The sequence below is a fragment of the Athene cunicularia genome (genome assembly GCF_003259725.1).
Source record: "Athene cunicularia isolate RWA chromosome Z unlocalized genomic scaffold, athCun1 chrZ_part3, whole genome shotgun sequence".
In the NCBI taxonomy this organism is placed as follows: Eukaryota; Metazoa; Chordata; class Aves; order Strigiformes; family Strigidae; genus Athene; species Athene cunicularia.
The window spans coordinates 5,608,774-5,624,546 of NW_020799144.1; positions in this window are offsets into that span (position 1 = coordinate 5,608,774).

The window sequence follows — 15,773 nt, forward strand, 5'->3', positions numbered from 1 at the left end:
TTTATTGTTTTCTATATACTTTATATATCTTTTACTACTGCAAGCTCTAACATAATTGGCTAAACCCATAGCAACGGCTACACCCATAGCAACGGTTACATGATTGGATAGCTTTCTCAAAGTTTTACCTCTGAACATGATTCACACCGTTCCTTATCTGTGGTCAACAGTTTCATGTTTCTGCAGCAGATGTTCGCTGTCCTTGCTCCTTATCTGTGGTATGCCCTCCTGCATGCAGACTTCTCACAAGTACGGGATGATCTGGCTGAGGGCAGATTCCATCTGCTCTGCCAGGCTTTCAGCAGACCCGCTGCCTACCCTGACACGGTCCAAATTATTTCCACACTCTCTCAAAAATTAGTCAGTGGAAGCATGGCTATGCATGCTTCTAACAAACTGAACAAGACCATCATATTTCAGTGCTTTGAGATTAATCTTGAAGTGCCTGTAACTCTCAGAATCAGGACAGAGTATCTCAGAAAGGTTCTATAAAGTCCAGGGGTGTATCAAATTTAGTTTCAGACAGTCATGCTCCAAGAAAATAAAGAATGAGCATTTATGACCATCTGTTTACGATTACTTTGGTGAGAGAAAGTCTTATATTAGTGTTTCTGAATTCTTGGTGTCAGGTATGATATTCTAGCAAAGAAGGAGTTGGAATATTATATATTCATAGCCTTTCTATAAGGGAGTGCTTTCTATGTGATTAAGATAGAAAATGAATGCACAAACATAGGAACAGCAGCCAATATTGTTTAATTTCTGAACAGACTTTCCAAGAACTTTAGCAACTTCACAGATATTGTCCATTGCTTTATTTACTATTATACTGTTATAGCCATATTAGCATTAACAGCTCTTTCTTCAGCTGCACCAGTGAAATCCATAACACCACTATAATTTATACATGGAAATTTCAGCACAATGTATAAGCCAAAGAAAGGTGTGTCTGGTTAGTATGTGGCCCCACATGTTAATATAGAAATAATTTTTTACTTTCGTTTTGAAGATGGTACCCAAAATCTTCAGTAGTTCAGTAGACAAAGAAAGGTAGAAAGAATGCAGGTACAATTCAAATAATTTGAAAAATCTGAGAGCAAATATATTTTGACAGAGCTGAGGAATGGAAGTATTTCTTCACACAGAATTCAAGCTCTTTTGTTTGCTAAACAAATCTAAATTAACCCAGTCTTGCTCCCTTTAGAAATTGCAGAAGAATAGCAAGTTAAACATGACACTTGCTGTGGAAAGAAAAAAGACTTTGCAGAAACATTTCATAAACAGTAGCAACGACTGGCAAATAAGTTGAAACCTGAATGAGGTTTATATTGCTTTTTAACTAGCTCATGAATATTGCAATATGCAAACATAATTATTCCATAGGATTTTTTATAAACACCATATTATGTTTTTCCCTTCCCCTACTTTATCTGTATTTTACTTCTAACTTTTCTAAAAAGCTATTGACTGATATGATTTTATCTCCATATGTCTTTTTGGGTTTTTTGTTGATTTTAGAGGATTTCTGTTAATTCTTTTCTTTTTTTTCAATCAAAATATATAATATAATGCAACATCAAACATCTTTTTGGGGGAAATCTACAAGTTGTGCAAAATGGCAGAGTAGTTTTTGGTTTTCCTTTAACTATCCACAAGTATATAGGTTCTCTATCTTTCATTTAGTCAATCTGCTATTTTCCTATTTCTCATTGTACAATCTTCTTTGTATATTAGTCTTTCCTTATGACTCATGTGTGCCTTTTTTGGATTCTTTTGACTGTGTCTTTCTCTAATTCAGTATTTTATGACAGCAAATATTAGCCTACAGAAGCAAATACCATTAGATATCATAGAGACAACAAAAAAGTCCTTTTTTAAAACAGAGAATAAGAAAATTCCAAACTCTGATTTGTGTGGGGTTTTTTTTGTTTTTGTTTTTGGTTTTTTTTAATGTATTCTCTGGAGGGTAAACAAGCAAATGAGAGTTATAAATTGTCTTCTTGAAGGGCTTTCCACAGGACCCATCTCCAAACTTTTTTGTTTACTCTTCTGAACCAGACAATGCATGAAGTGAATGAGGAAATCACATGTCTTATGAACTCCACTAATATGGCTTCTACATTTCTAAGTAAAATAAAAACATCCTTAGCATTTAATATCCAGGTGCTTTATACACATATGGTACACTAATTTTCTCTCTGAGGAACTTGCACTGATAGTAAGGGCATTGTCACAGCTAAGTAGCGATTGATTGGGTGAAAGGCTGGCCATATATCTTCTGAGTGACTCTGACACATTAGTTTGTATTTATTATTTTCCTGTGCTTCAGGAAGGATGAGAGGAACTTGCTTCCCTCATTGTTCACTGAATATTCATCTGGAAACTCTACTGAACTGACAATAGTTACACAATTCTTGAGTTACCTATCCTGTGGATTTTGCACACTGCAGTGCAGCTAAGAAGGTAATAAATGTAACAAGGTATGAAGTTCAAACTGTGTGGGCATGGAAACTTTTAATGTAAAATGAGGGGGTAAAAAAATCTGACCCTTAATGATTATAACTAATGAACGCAACATATGCTTTAGTTAAGAGACAAAGGTCAAAAGACTACTTAGCATGTAAGACAAGATAAAAATGATTCAATGTACAGCCAACTATTTTCTAACTTAGACTTGAATATATGTTCAGTATACCTTTGTATGCATGCCATTTTTTCATACATAATAGGTTTCACCCTGAATTCCTGACATTTCATAGCAGGTTTTGTCAGTAGTCTATACAAATAAAACTCAAGTTCCTGTCTGATATCACACACCTGGGGTGATGTTACTTGGGATTCATGAAATACTATACTGGAGAAGATCTGCTTACCATTTAACATGATTATATACTTTTGACAAAAGCTTCTGCATCTTATTTTGTAATGCATGAGGTCACTACAGAAAGGAAGACAAGGCCATTTCTTTCTTTTCAACTTTTCTTTTAGAAACCTGAGCTACAGTGATAGTACCATTCATATGATTGAACATAATTACACATGCAAAATTTATGCCTCTTAAGACTTAATCCTACATCACCAAACAGCTTTACATTGTGCTATATAAGATTATATATGAATTATATTAATGGAGTCATAAAAATCAGAGGAAAGTTAATGACACAAACAAACCATCCAGCATTTCTTATACATGCAAAATCTCATGTCATGTATTTAAGTAACTGAAACATTTTATTACATGATCTGCAGAATGATATGTGAACATGTTAAGCCCTGTGTGACAGGTCTGTATATATGTCAGTATGTTAAACATGGAGTGTTAATTTTGTCATTTTGCCATTTTTCAATGACTGTTTTACCTTGTAATGACACTGGAGGGTTTTTTTTTGTTTGGGTTGTTTGGGGTTTTTTTTCACTTTGTTAATTTTGATGGTTCATATATTTTATTCTAGTTTTGGAATTTATCGTGTTATCTTAGTTGAATTTGTCATGTTAGCCCCTCACTACAAAAAGGACATTGAATGACTCGAGCATGTCCAGAGAAGGGCAACGGAGCTGGTGCAGGGTCTGGAGCACAGGTCGTTTGAGGAACGGCTGAGGGAACTGGGGGGGTTTAGTCTGGAGAAGAGGAGGCTGAGGGGAGACCTCATCGCCCTCTACAGCTCCCTGAAAGGAGGGTGCAGAGAGCTGGGGATGAGTCTCTTTAACCAAGTAACAAGTGATTGGACAAGAGGGAATGGTCTCAAGTTTTTCCAGGGAAGGTTTAGACTGGATATTAGGAAGCATTTCTTTCCAGAAGGGGTTCTTAGGCGTTGGAATGGGCTGCCCAGGGAGGTGGTGGAGTCCCCACCCCTGGAGGTGTTTAAGAGTCGGTTTGACATAGCGCTGAGGGATCTGGTGTAGTTGGGAACTGTCAGTGTTAGGTTGATGGTTGGACTGAATGATCTTCAAGGTCTTTTCCAGCCTAGATGATTCTGTGATTCTGTGATATAGTTTACAATGAAAATGACTTTTATTTTTTTAAAAGTTTTTAGTCATTCTTTTCATTCACACATTAATGATACCAACAGTTGTGACTCACATGTTTGTGCTAGGTATCCGTTTCTGTTTAATCTCTTCCCCCAGCTAATACAGTTCAATCTCACTCAAAGTCTTTGTGAGAAAAAGTTGTTTTATCTATATTAAAAAAATCTGAAAATTGTTTCAGTAGGAGTGCTAACTTTTGAGGCTAGAAGAAAAAGAAGTGAGGGAGAGATGCCACCAAGCTGTCTGTACAACTCTTGGTACCAGACTGACTCTGGCTGGTACTCTTTTCCTAGCAGATTTCCTTTCAGTACCTATCAAAATTCAGAGGAAGCAGACTGAAATAAGTTTTATCAGCTCTCACATCTATTGCCATTCAAAAAACTTGGCATTCAGGCAGAGGATGCTGTATCTAGTCTTCCACACTCTTGTGACTCCACACCTGTGCAAATCACTACAGCTGTAGTATAGAGATGTATTTGGGACTAATTGCAAATAATGGAGAAAGAACTGCAAAACATGATTAAAGATTTCCATTTTCATCCACTCCACACTGGAAATAGTCTGTTAAGCTTTGGTTTATTGGTGGCCTTGCCTTATCTGTGCTACCTAGCATCTAACACTCTGTTGAGAACTGTTTGAAAGAAAAAGCAAAGAGTAATTACATATTTGTACATTATTTAATAATGCATTCAGCAAAGGGGAATATAATTTAAAAGATTAAGAGGGAGGCACATACTCTGCACAAGATTAAGAAAAAGTATTATGTTCACAGGCTGTATTTCAGGCTGTATTTCACAGGCTGTATTTCAGTGAGGTACTGGGCTTTCTCTGTGCCACCGACTCTGGCCTCACCTTGTCACTGAATTCAAATGTCAAAATGCTGTGAGCAATTTTCTTGCAGACTCACCTGGGCAGCAACACTGAAGGAGGTGGAAGTCAGAGGAGACAAAAGGAAAATAATTACTACACAAACTCAAACTTCCAGGTCCAGATTTTTTGTTAAATCTATGAACATTATAATCTACTTTCTCCAGATTTATGAATCTCCTTATTTCGTGTTTGACTAACAAAAATTCTGAAATTACCTACATGAGCTATTGAGACTTTACAAATAAGAAAAAGTAGTTGAGAAATTTTTTTTGTTGTTTTTTTCCTTTTTTTGCTAGATGTAGACATATCTTCAGCAGGCATTTGCTGTATATAAAATGCAGTGCCTCTTCTTTAAAAAGAACTAAAATTTGAGGTGTCCTTATACTGTCACAAAAAGTGATACCATACTTGAAACAGAAACTGAAAAATCTTTTTTTTTTTCTCAAAAGGACAGGAATGGTAGATCAATTTAAAAGGGGGGGGGGAAGGAAATTTTTCATGTAAGGCTTCTTGATTTTTAGTAAGCTTGAATAAATGATAAACTATCTTTAAGATGTAATAGAAAATACACTGATTTTAAGACTACACTGAGCAGACCTGCTTACTGTATGAGACATTTATTCCATATCAACGAGATAGAAAGATGGTTAAAGACAAAGCCCATTTTCCTGCAAAAATGAAATGTGATCAGAAAACAGATGACCGTAATTGCTTTGTAAAATTAGATATACGTCATCAACCATTGTTAACAGCAAAAAAGTAAAAGGAGAGAAACTATTAACCACTTTGTGCCTCCTGTTTGTAGTCCTTGGGAAAAGACTCTTAATCCTGATGTTGTTCTTAAAGTAAGCCACAAAAACCATCTTTCAACAAAAGCAGTAGAAGATGGAGTCAGAACCATGTCCCTCTGTTCCATGCTCCAGAGATTTTACACAATGCAAATCTAACAAAGATTTCTTGTGTAATGGATGCCCTAAAACACATTAAATGATGTACAGCCATGAAAGAACACTCAACTAGAACAACACCCCAACAAAATGGAAGATATCATGTGAAGATAACTTAAGGCATTTTAATGAGGGGACTAATATAAATACACAGGGATTTCCTGGCAAATGGTCCCGCCATTGGCTAATGCCAAGGCCGATCAGTGATGGTGGCAGCACCTCTGGGATAACATATTTAAGAAGGTGAAAAGCTGCTGGACAACAGCAGCCAGGAGAGAGGAGTGAGAATATGTGAGAGAACAGCTCTGCAGACAGCAAGGTCAGTGCAGAAGGAGGACAAGGAGGTGCTCCAGGAGGCAGAGCAGGATTCCCCCGCAGCCCGTGGCGCAGGCCGTGGTGAGGCAGCTGTGCCCTGCGCCCAGGGAGGTCCATGGGGGAGCAGATCTCCACCTGCAGCCCGGGGAGGAGCCCACCCCGGAGCAGGGGGATGTGCCCGAAGGAGGCTGTGACCCCGCGGGAAGCCCGTGCTGGAGCAGGCTCCTGGCAGGCCCTGCGGCCCCATGGAGAGAGGAGCCCAGGCTGGAGCGGGTTTGCTGGCAGGAGCTGTGACCCCGTGGGGGACCCACGCTGGAGCAGCCTGTTCCTGAGGGACTGCACCCCGGGGAAGGGACCCACGCTGGGGCAGGGCGTGAAGAGCTGCAGCCTGTGGGAAGGACCCACCGTGGAGAAGTTGATGGAGGACTGTCTGCTGTGGGGGGGACCCCGCGCTGGGGCAGGGGAGGAGTGTGAGGGGTCCTCCCCGTGAGGAGGAAGGAGCGGCAGAGACAATGGGTGATGGGCTGACCACAGCCACCATCCCCTGTACCCCTCGTGCCACTGGTAGGGAGTAGGGAGAGGAAATCAGGAACAAAGCTGAGCCTGGGAAAAAGGGAGGGTTGGGGGGCAAGTGTTTTTAGGATTTGAGTTTATTTTGCATTATCCCACTCACATTTGATTGGTAAAAACTCAATAAATTTTTCCCTAAGTCAGGTATGTTTTGTCCTTTATGGTAATTGGTGAGTGATCTATCCGTGTCCTTATCTCAACCCATGAGCCTTTTGTTATATTTTCTCTGCCCTGTCCAGCTGAGGACAAGTGATAGAACAGCTTCAGTAGGCACCTGACATTCGGGTCGACATAGCACTGAGGGATCTGGTGTAGTTGAGAATGGTCAGTGTTAGGTTAATGATTGGACTAGATGATCTTCAGGGTCTTTTCCAACATGGATGATTCTGTGATTCTGATTCTGTGATTCTAACCAGGGTCAAACCACCACACATGGACAGCCTACAAATAACTACAGGTTTTTATTCTTTCTTTAATCACTAACAAACTGCTAATGAAAAACCTGTAAATAATCTCAGGTGTCCAGTCTCCAAAGACTTCCAGAGATTCACAAAGTCTATTTATTAGAATATAATTACTACTGTTCATGTAAATGTCAGAATTATTATAATCCAACAAAAATAGAGTAACATAAGGCAAAATCCAAAAGTTCTGTATTGGTCATACAAAAAAAATTAAAATACTGAATACTTCACTTAACTGGCATACATCCCAGGGAAGGAACTAGATGCCAAATAAGCAATGATCCCCATTTATCACAGGCTCCTGTGAGTACATCATTTCAGATGTTAATTTTGTTTTTAGAATTGCTCTAAAATGACCATTGTGTGAGACATTGTTTTATGATTAAATGAATTATGATTATATGAACTTGAAATTAAGTCATTCAGCTACCATAATGGAACAGAAAATCTCCATGAGATGAGCAGAAAGAGCACCAGCATAAATGAGATCTGTGCCAGCAGAAAGTAACACTTTGCACATAGTAACTGCTCCACATAGGTTGGTAGGTAGCTGCCACTTCTAAAGACAAGGCATGTGATTTTTTTGTCCATTTGTGTATTCTGCAAACATTTGATAACATTATGTGAATGTACTTCTACAGCAAAATGAAAATACTTTATGTCTTAAAGTCTCATGAAAAATCAAAATAACCAAAGCAAAATCCAGTCTCCAGAAATAATGTGAGGAGGTCTCTAGAAAGCATAAAGTGCAAAATGTACAATCCTCCTTTTAATCTTATTTGCACCTGCAATTTTCACTATTCTGCTTGAAATACAATCTTACCTTTCCCTATTTTTATATTTTTCTTAAAAGATTACCTTTCATTTCTTTCCTTTAGTCCTTTTAGTGTCAGTGTTCTTTCTCTGATATAGAAGTAATAATGTGTTCATTATACTTGATTAAATGCCTCTAGGTCCCAAATCTGTCACATTTTTTGTAGTCTTAGCTGACAAATATGTAAAAATTGAATCGGTATGGGCACATACAAGAATCTGGCAGTTCAGTAGCTATGGAGGCTTGCTTTGATATTTCTGTTCCATGGTCGCATCTCTTTTCCAGGCTGGTGAGTCTTCACTTCTGTTTTTAATTTTTGTTCATTTATCAGCTTACTAGATTAATGCTGTACTCTAGTTTACACGAGTTTCTATAAACAAGATGACCAAAGCTGAACAGCTCATTTCCAAATAGGATCCTGCTATCCCTCAGTGATTATACAGTTATGTTGCAGCACCAGAGGTGTCTTACTGCTTTATCTATAGATACGCTAAGGTCCAGCTGTTCTGGGGCTCTGTACCCATTCAACCAAGCTTCTGTGACAATGTTATTCCAGAGCCTCTGTGACAGTTTTCCCAAGTGCTCCAGTGCTGTTTTCCCATTGCAAAAGCTCTCATGGGTTTGCACCTGAAATCATTCTTGGGACGAGTTCTCATGGGTAGCAAGATTCACTGGCATGAGAAATGCCTTTTTCTTCCTCATTTCTTGCTTTGTAGATTTTAGTTTATATTAGAGTAAACCAAATATAAAGCACAACAAAGCAGATAAGTCATTGAAATACTTGAAATATACTATCCAATATTTCATGTGCATAGAGACTGAACAGCCAATGAATATGCAACACTGTTGTCTAATTAGCATGCTCCAAAGTGCTAATAGCATCACAAGCAGGAACAAACAACAGGAAGTTTGAGAAGGTCCCAAGGAAAAGTATGCAGCTTTAGGAGAAAAACATGGCAAAAGGTGTCAGCATCATCATCGGTACCTCCTACTGCACTGGAGGAACCTGCCCCCTCTCTAGTGGAGGACACTTTGTCTGGGACAACCATTGCTGTTTTTATTACCTGACTACTGCAGAGAGTTTTCTATTTTTCATCTGTCTCTTCTTTATTTTTCCTTCAAAACTAATTTTCACTGCTACAGTCAATTTGTGTTATCAGCTATGGATCCTACTAAAAATCTCTATGCATGTGAATCTGTCTCACCCTCCCTTGAGTAAATGGTCACTTTCTTCACATGAGCAAGTAGCTGTCATTCTTCTTTACCACTTGCTGCCAAATTTAAACATCAGGTTTATTCCTTTCAGTCATAAAATTACCTATATTTCGGTGTTGTTAAATTTTTCTTATCTTGGGTATGATTTCTACCTTAAAGTACTGCTTTAAATGAAGACACATCTTTTTCACATTCTGCCTCTGATTCAACTAAAACAATCTTGAAACTAGTTTTCTGTGTTATTTTAAATGTCATCATTACTAGATAGAGTCCTATTTATGTTCTTAAAATGATATAGAAATGCAATTGTTTTAAACATTCTATCTTCCTTTAAAATAATTCATCAGAAGTACTACTTGTAAACTACGATGGACTTGACTCTGCAAAGCCTTCCATGAGTCGAAAACACCACTAATTCCCACTCCTAAGCTGTTTCATCATTTAAAAGACAGACTTTATTTCTAGAGGCTGGACAAGTGAACCCTCTACTTGTAACATCAAATGTTAGAAGGATGCTGTTTCCTACTACAAGAGCTTGCTGTTGTATCAGCCTATAAACTTTAGATCTTGAAAGAAAAGACAAGGTTTGGAACATGTTTATAGCTTCACATCAAAGAAAGACAATGAATGTTGCGTGAACTCAGCCAGCAAGAGTCAGAATGTGGACCGGAACGCTTATCAAAAGCAGATTTGAAACCACTGAAAAATGTTAGATCTAAACAGACAACAAGCGTCATCAGCCCTGATTTTTTTTTCCTACCTCTTATGTTTTTAAGGAAACACAGAAAATGTGTGGAAATCAGAAACACAAGTGGGAATCAGAAATTGCTACAAAAACATTTTGATATGCAGGAGTGATAATTCTGTAGAAGTCTTAGTTCTTTAATTCTTTTTTTGCAAGTACAAATGGATGCAGCCATGACATCCATCCTGTGGTTTATCAGCATAAAATTTTCTGGCGGAACTTTTAGTCTTTAAATACATATTGATGGCCATTGACACATACTGGTGTTCCTCTTCTATTGCCCACCTCCTCAGTACTTGGCTACTCACCACTACTCTACTCCCAGCTCGTTAGTTCAGATCCTGACTGGGTTGAAACAAAGGCAGAGAGCTAAAGTTTGCAAATAACTGATTCATTTTCCCTCCTCACCTACATAATTTTTCTTTCTTCTTTTTTTTTTTTTTTTTAAAGTAAAATGCATAATAAATTATTGGAAATGTTTATTAGGTGCATTTTTAATACTACAATTACTGTTTGTGCCCCCCAAAAAAGAGATAAACAACCAGCTAATAGCTATGAAACAGCTTTCCTTTTTCTACTCTGCAGAAAAAACAAGTTTTTGTCAAATTATAGGACACATGCAAGTTGGTTTCAGTGATTCAGGTCAGTATGAAAACTCCAAATGCACAGTTAATTTCAGCTGTTCCTACTGTGCTGTCAGTACATCTTATCCCAAATGGAAGATATTTTTCCCGCTGTGTTCCTGGAAGGACACATGCACTCCTCAGATGCTTCATTCCCTGCTTCTTTAAAAGGCAACTGTCACCATAAACAGTGAGCAACCCCATCTCTGCTTCTGGGACATGAGTATGCTTCATCAGTAAGGTGTGGTAAAGATAAAATTAGCATCTGCTGTCTTTCCACATATAATGTATGGAAAAAGGAAAGTTTCCACCCCTGCAAATAAACCACATGGACTGTCACAGTGCTTTCAGTGTGGATGAAATTACTTGGGTTTGTCTGGGAGCTGGGAAAAAACCCACTCTATTATTTTGCTAATGAAGCATATTTCTAGTTTTATATTATGATACAATTCCTTTAAAATGTCAAATTAAAGGGAGAGATCATATTTTGAATACTCCTTTATCTCAGAAAACCTGGTTTTATTATATACTCCTAAGGTACTCCTCAGAAAATTTTCAGCTTCCTAGACACCAGTGAAAATGAGTAGATACTTCACTCTTTGACCTCTGCCTGGCTTGTGGTCCTATTCTTAATAAATATCTCTAATATCATCTGAGACAGATGCACTCAAAAGAATTAGTAAATTCTGTGAACAAGAAAGCAGAAAGTTTAAATAACTTAAATTACTATTCCATCCATTAGCAGTAACATAACAGGAAAGGGGTTTTTTTTAAATATTCCAACTGATAGTATTGATATGGGGAATCAAGCACCATCCATCGATGCGCAGTGGAGCATCAGGAAAATAAGCCTATCAGCTTTCAAATATTGAGTAGATGAGTAAGATATGATAAAAGAACTATTTTATAAATTATAAATAATTTTATTTTATAATTCATGACTAATTATTTTCTTCACAAATCCATTATCTTCCTCTGCTTCATTCTTTTCAGGAACTCTAGTGTCCTTTATAAGTCAAGGATTTTGCAAATTAGATATTGCTTTTTATTCCTTTTTCCAAAATCCTAATCCAAATTCTACTTTTAAAAGTCTCATTAAAAGTTGTGTGCATTTAGATCAAGACTGAATATATTCATAGAAATTTTTTCTGGCTGCCTGTATACCACAGTTACAAAGACCACACACCACCACACCTTTCCAAATACCAGCCAACCAACTAGCCCTGAACATCACATCTTACATAACAGCTAATATCTCTGCTTCCAGGATCGTCTCTTCTAATGTTGTCTATATCGTCTCCTGTCCTCCTGCCCAAGATATTCTTTTTTTGTCAACCTACAAACCATATTTGTAAAAGCTATACTGCTACATCAAAAAGTCCAAGCACAATTAACAATCCCAAGGTGACACCACAATGGTGTTGTTTTATGTTCTCCGCAATTTATCTGTCTTTGCCTTCCCTCTGCCAGCGCTGCACTTAACATTCCTCTGAGAAAAGCCATGCATGCTTTAAGATGTCATATCACTAATAAATAATAGCTATAATACCTATATATCACTAACTTGTGTAATAATATCTGTATTTATTAAAATAATAAATATACTACCACCAGTATTCATTTTTATTGTCTGTTGTTTGTTTTCCTTTAAAAGTGATTCTGTCAGACTCTGTTCTTATGAACATATATAGGCTACTTCATTTAACGTATCTTCTCAGGGGCCCCATGCAATGTTTCTGAACATCAGTGTATCTGTTGCCACTCATCTATGAGGTTGCACACAAATATTCAGTTTTTCCTCTGTTCTTTAGTGTTTTAGCCCACCAGTAGTCTAATTTTTTTAGTATAGAAGTTCAATAAGAACTGTAAGCTTTTAATGTTGTGGTGGTTTGACCTTGGCTGGACACCAGGTGCCCACCAATCCTCTCTATCACTCCCCTCTTCAGTAAGACGGGGGAAAAAATATGACAAAAGGCTCATGGGTCAAGATAAGGACATGGAGATCACTCAGCAATTACTGTCACAGGCAAAACAGACAGGAAAATTAGTTTAATTTATTGCCAATCAAGTCAAAATAAGGTAATAAGAAATAAGAACAAAACTTAAAATACTTTACCCCCACCTCTCTCTTCTTCCTGGGTTCAGCTTCACATCTGAGTTCTCTGTTTCCCCACCCTCGAGTGGCACAGGAGGATGGGGAATGGGGGTGCAGTCAGTTCATTACATGTTGTCTCTGACACATCCTCCTCATGTTCTTTCCCTGCTCCAGAATGGGGTCCCACCCATGAGAGACAATCCTCCACAAACTTCTCCAATGTGAATCCTTCCCACAGGCTGTAGTTCTTCATGAACTGGTCTGGCATGGGTCCTTTCAACAGAATGCAGTGGAGGGAGGCAATATTCCCCTCTGTTTAGCCATGGCGAGACGCAGTGGAGTGCTGTGTCTTGTTCTGGGCTCCCCAGTGCAGAGGAGACATGCACTTGCTGGGGCTCTTCCAGAAAAGGGCTGCAAAGGTGATGGAGAGGATGGAGCATCTCCATGCAAGGACAAGCTGAGAGAGCTGGGATTCTCCTGCCTGGGGAAGAAAAGAATCAGGGAGATCTTATCCATGTGTATAAACATACTTAAAGGGGGAAGTAAAGAACATGAACTCAATGTGATGCCCGGTGAGAGAAGAGGTAATAGACATATTGTAATACACAACACTACATTTAAACATGAAAAATCTTTCTTACTGTGAGTGTGGTCAAGTGCTAAAAATAGATGTTGTGGACACTCTGTCTTTGGAGCTATACAAAACCCAGTTGGACACAGCCCTGAGCTATAGCTTGTTCTTCTTGATTGGAGGGATTGGACAAGGTCAGTTGCAGTAGTGCCTTCTAACCTTTATAATTATATGATTTAATTAAAGCAAATTTTAAACCAGTCACCTAAGAAATAAACAAAAGGAACAGCTATGGCAAAGGAATTATGGATACCTTCCTCTTAGATACAAGTGTCTAAAGAAGCTTTAACTGATTTGCTTTAGCCATCTGAGTGTAACAATAGTTACAGTGTCTATGCTTAATAACACTAGTTTTGCAGTACATAAGAATATATGAATTTTTATATTCCTGACCCATCTATGTGTCTATGTATTAGAAAAGTATGCACTAGTATTTTTGGAGGCTTGAAAGTAATAAATCAAATGCCTACTTCTGAAACATGTCTGCTTGGGTTTAGTGCACTTGAATGATAAGGAAATCAGCACAGGCAGGTCAAAACTAGAGAACCCTCTGTTTCCACCATAAGCATCATAAGATGAGAGATGAGGAGTTGTGAAAGTCAGACAAGACAAACTGAAAACCAGGGTCTGAAAAAATCAGTTAAAAAGCCAGGATTCACTTAAGCTTCAACAGGAGGTAATGGGAGTCAGATCTGAAAATGAGGTAGGTATCAGATAAAGCCTTCAAGCCTTATTATCAGGCAGACCTTGAACATGTAGAGAATCTTTTATAGACTGTTTGTAGGTAAACAAGAAATTTATTAACAAAATTTCATTTATGGATATAGCTAAGAAGCACTCATTTTAGCCAAGTCAGAGATGGTGCTTTACTTCTGGGTATTATATGTGACATTTCAGATAAATTTATCTTTACTTTGAATTATGAAAGGCTATTAACTGTGTATTGTCATCTCTGAGTTTATGCAATTCACATTTGTACATTATATGGTAAAAGCAGCTAATTTCAAATAATTCTTTTTTCTCCTCAAGATAATCTTGCTTCACTTTTTTCACTTACTTACATTTTCCCTTACTAATTCTGCATTGTGAGCATTAGTATTTTTCTCCCATCACACTTCTTCACACTCAGGCACGAATATCACACGTCTATCTTCCTACCTCCTCTTCTCCTGCCTGTCCTGCAGCTATAGCCTCCAATCTCTCTCATCCTTCTTCACCTATGTACACACACCGATAACTGAACTGCTGTTAAAGGCATAGAGTTCATTTCTATTCCATCTGGATACTCCTGCAGGGAGAAAGAATAGTCTGTAAGGGAAAATATTTCTTTCTTCTTTTTCCTTGTCTCCTGGGAAGAATTACTATCAATCTTTCCTTTGCTTTCATGTTAAAATAAATGCTAATAAATGTTAAAATCCCTGCAGCTCCACAGAGACAGGACTGTCCCAAAACACACAGTGACTCCTACTTTTTGCCTGTCAGCTGCTCACCAGCAACTTTCATTGTTCCACTGCCGGAAAGTGGAGCTGATGGAGCAAATGAGAAAATGGGAGAAAGAAGACAAAAATAGTCTCTCTTTTTTTTCTCTCCTAATGGGAGAAAAAAAGACAAAAATAAAGTCTTGGGACTCCCTCTTTAGCTCTTCTGAGACCAATTCCAGGACAAAAACCTTCAACCAACAAATAGGACTCCTGTAAAGCCCCTCTGCAGGCATCACCCCTTGAGCAACATCAAACAGCTCTGTAGCATGGAGACTCCTCAGAATACCTCTTACGCCACATGAACAACCTTTCCCTTGACTATTCTCAGAGTTATAGGAAAATAAGCAATGTCTATATTAGTATGTCCAAGAAACTGAGCATATGTCAATTAGAAGCCAGTCCTGTCAAATAATAAAAATGCTCCATAAAATATGGAGCATAACCGTGAGTACAGATAAAAATAAAGGAACACAAGAAGAGCTATTGTCAGAGAAATTAATAATAAGGCAGATGGTCTGGTCCTTTGGCTTATGGAAGCCATTTAACTGATAATTTCATTGTCTGTGGTTCGCTTGGAGATATTGGAGTAATTGATGCACTTGTAGCAGAGCAGAAAATAAAGTTTTATTTACTTCTGTCGAGTTCTACCTTATTAAATTCTAAGGGTCTGATTAAGACCTTGGCTTCCTTTTTTTATACTTTTAAGTCTTCTCCCTGATAGCACAGAATGCTAGTTGAATATCAAACCTGATTACACTAGTAAATCAGATACACAAAGCATCTCTGTAACACTGACTGAAATTAACAACTATTTGCACTGGAAATCTTTAGAGCTAAATTGTTGGGGGGGGGGACACTTAGCTGAAATTAGAATCAAAGCCACAAAAGCTAAAGGAAATTTTTGGTTAAGGCTACCTTAGACAAATGAAATTAATTATATTGTTTAAACAGTCAGTGTAAGGCTGTTAGGAGTAAAA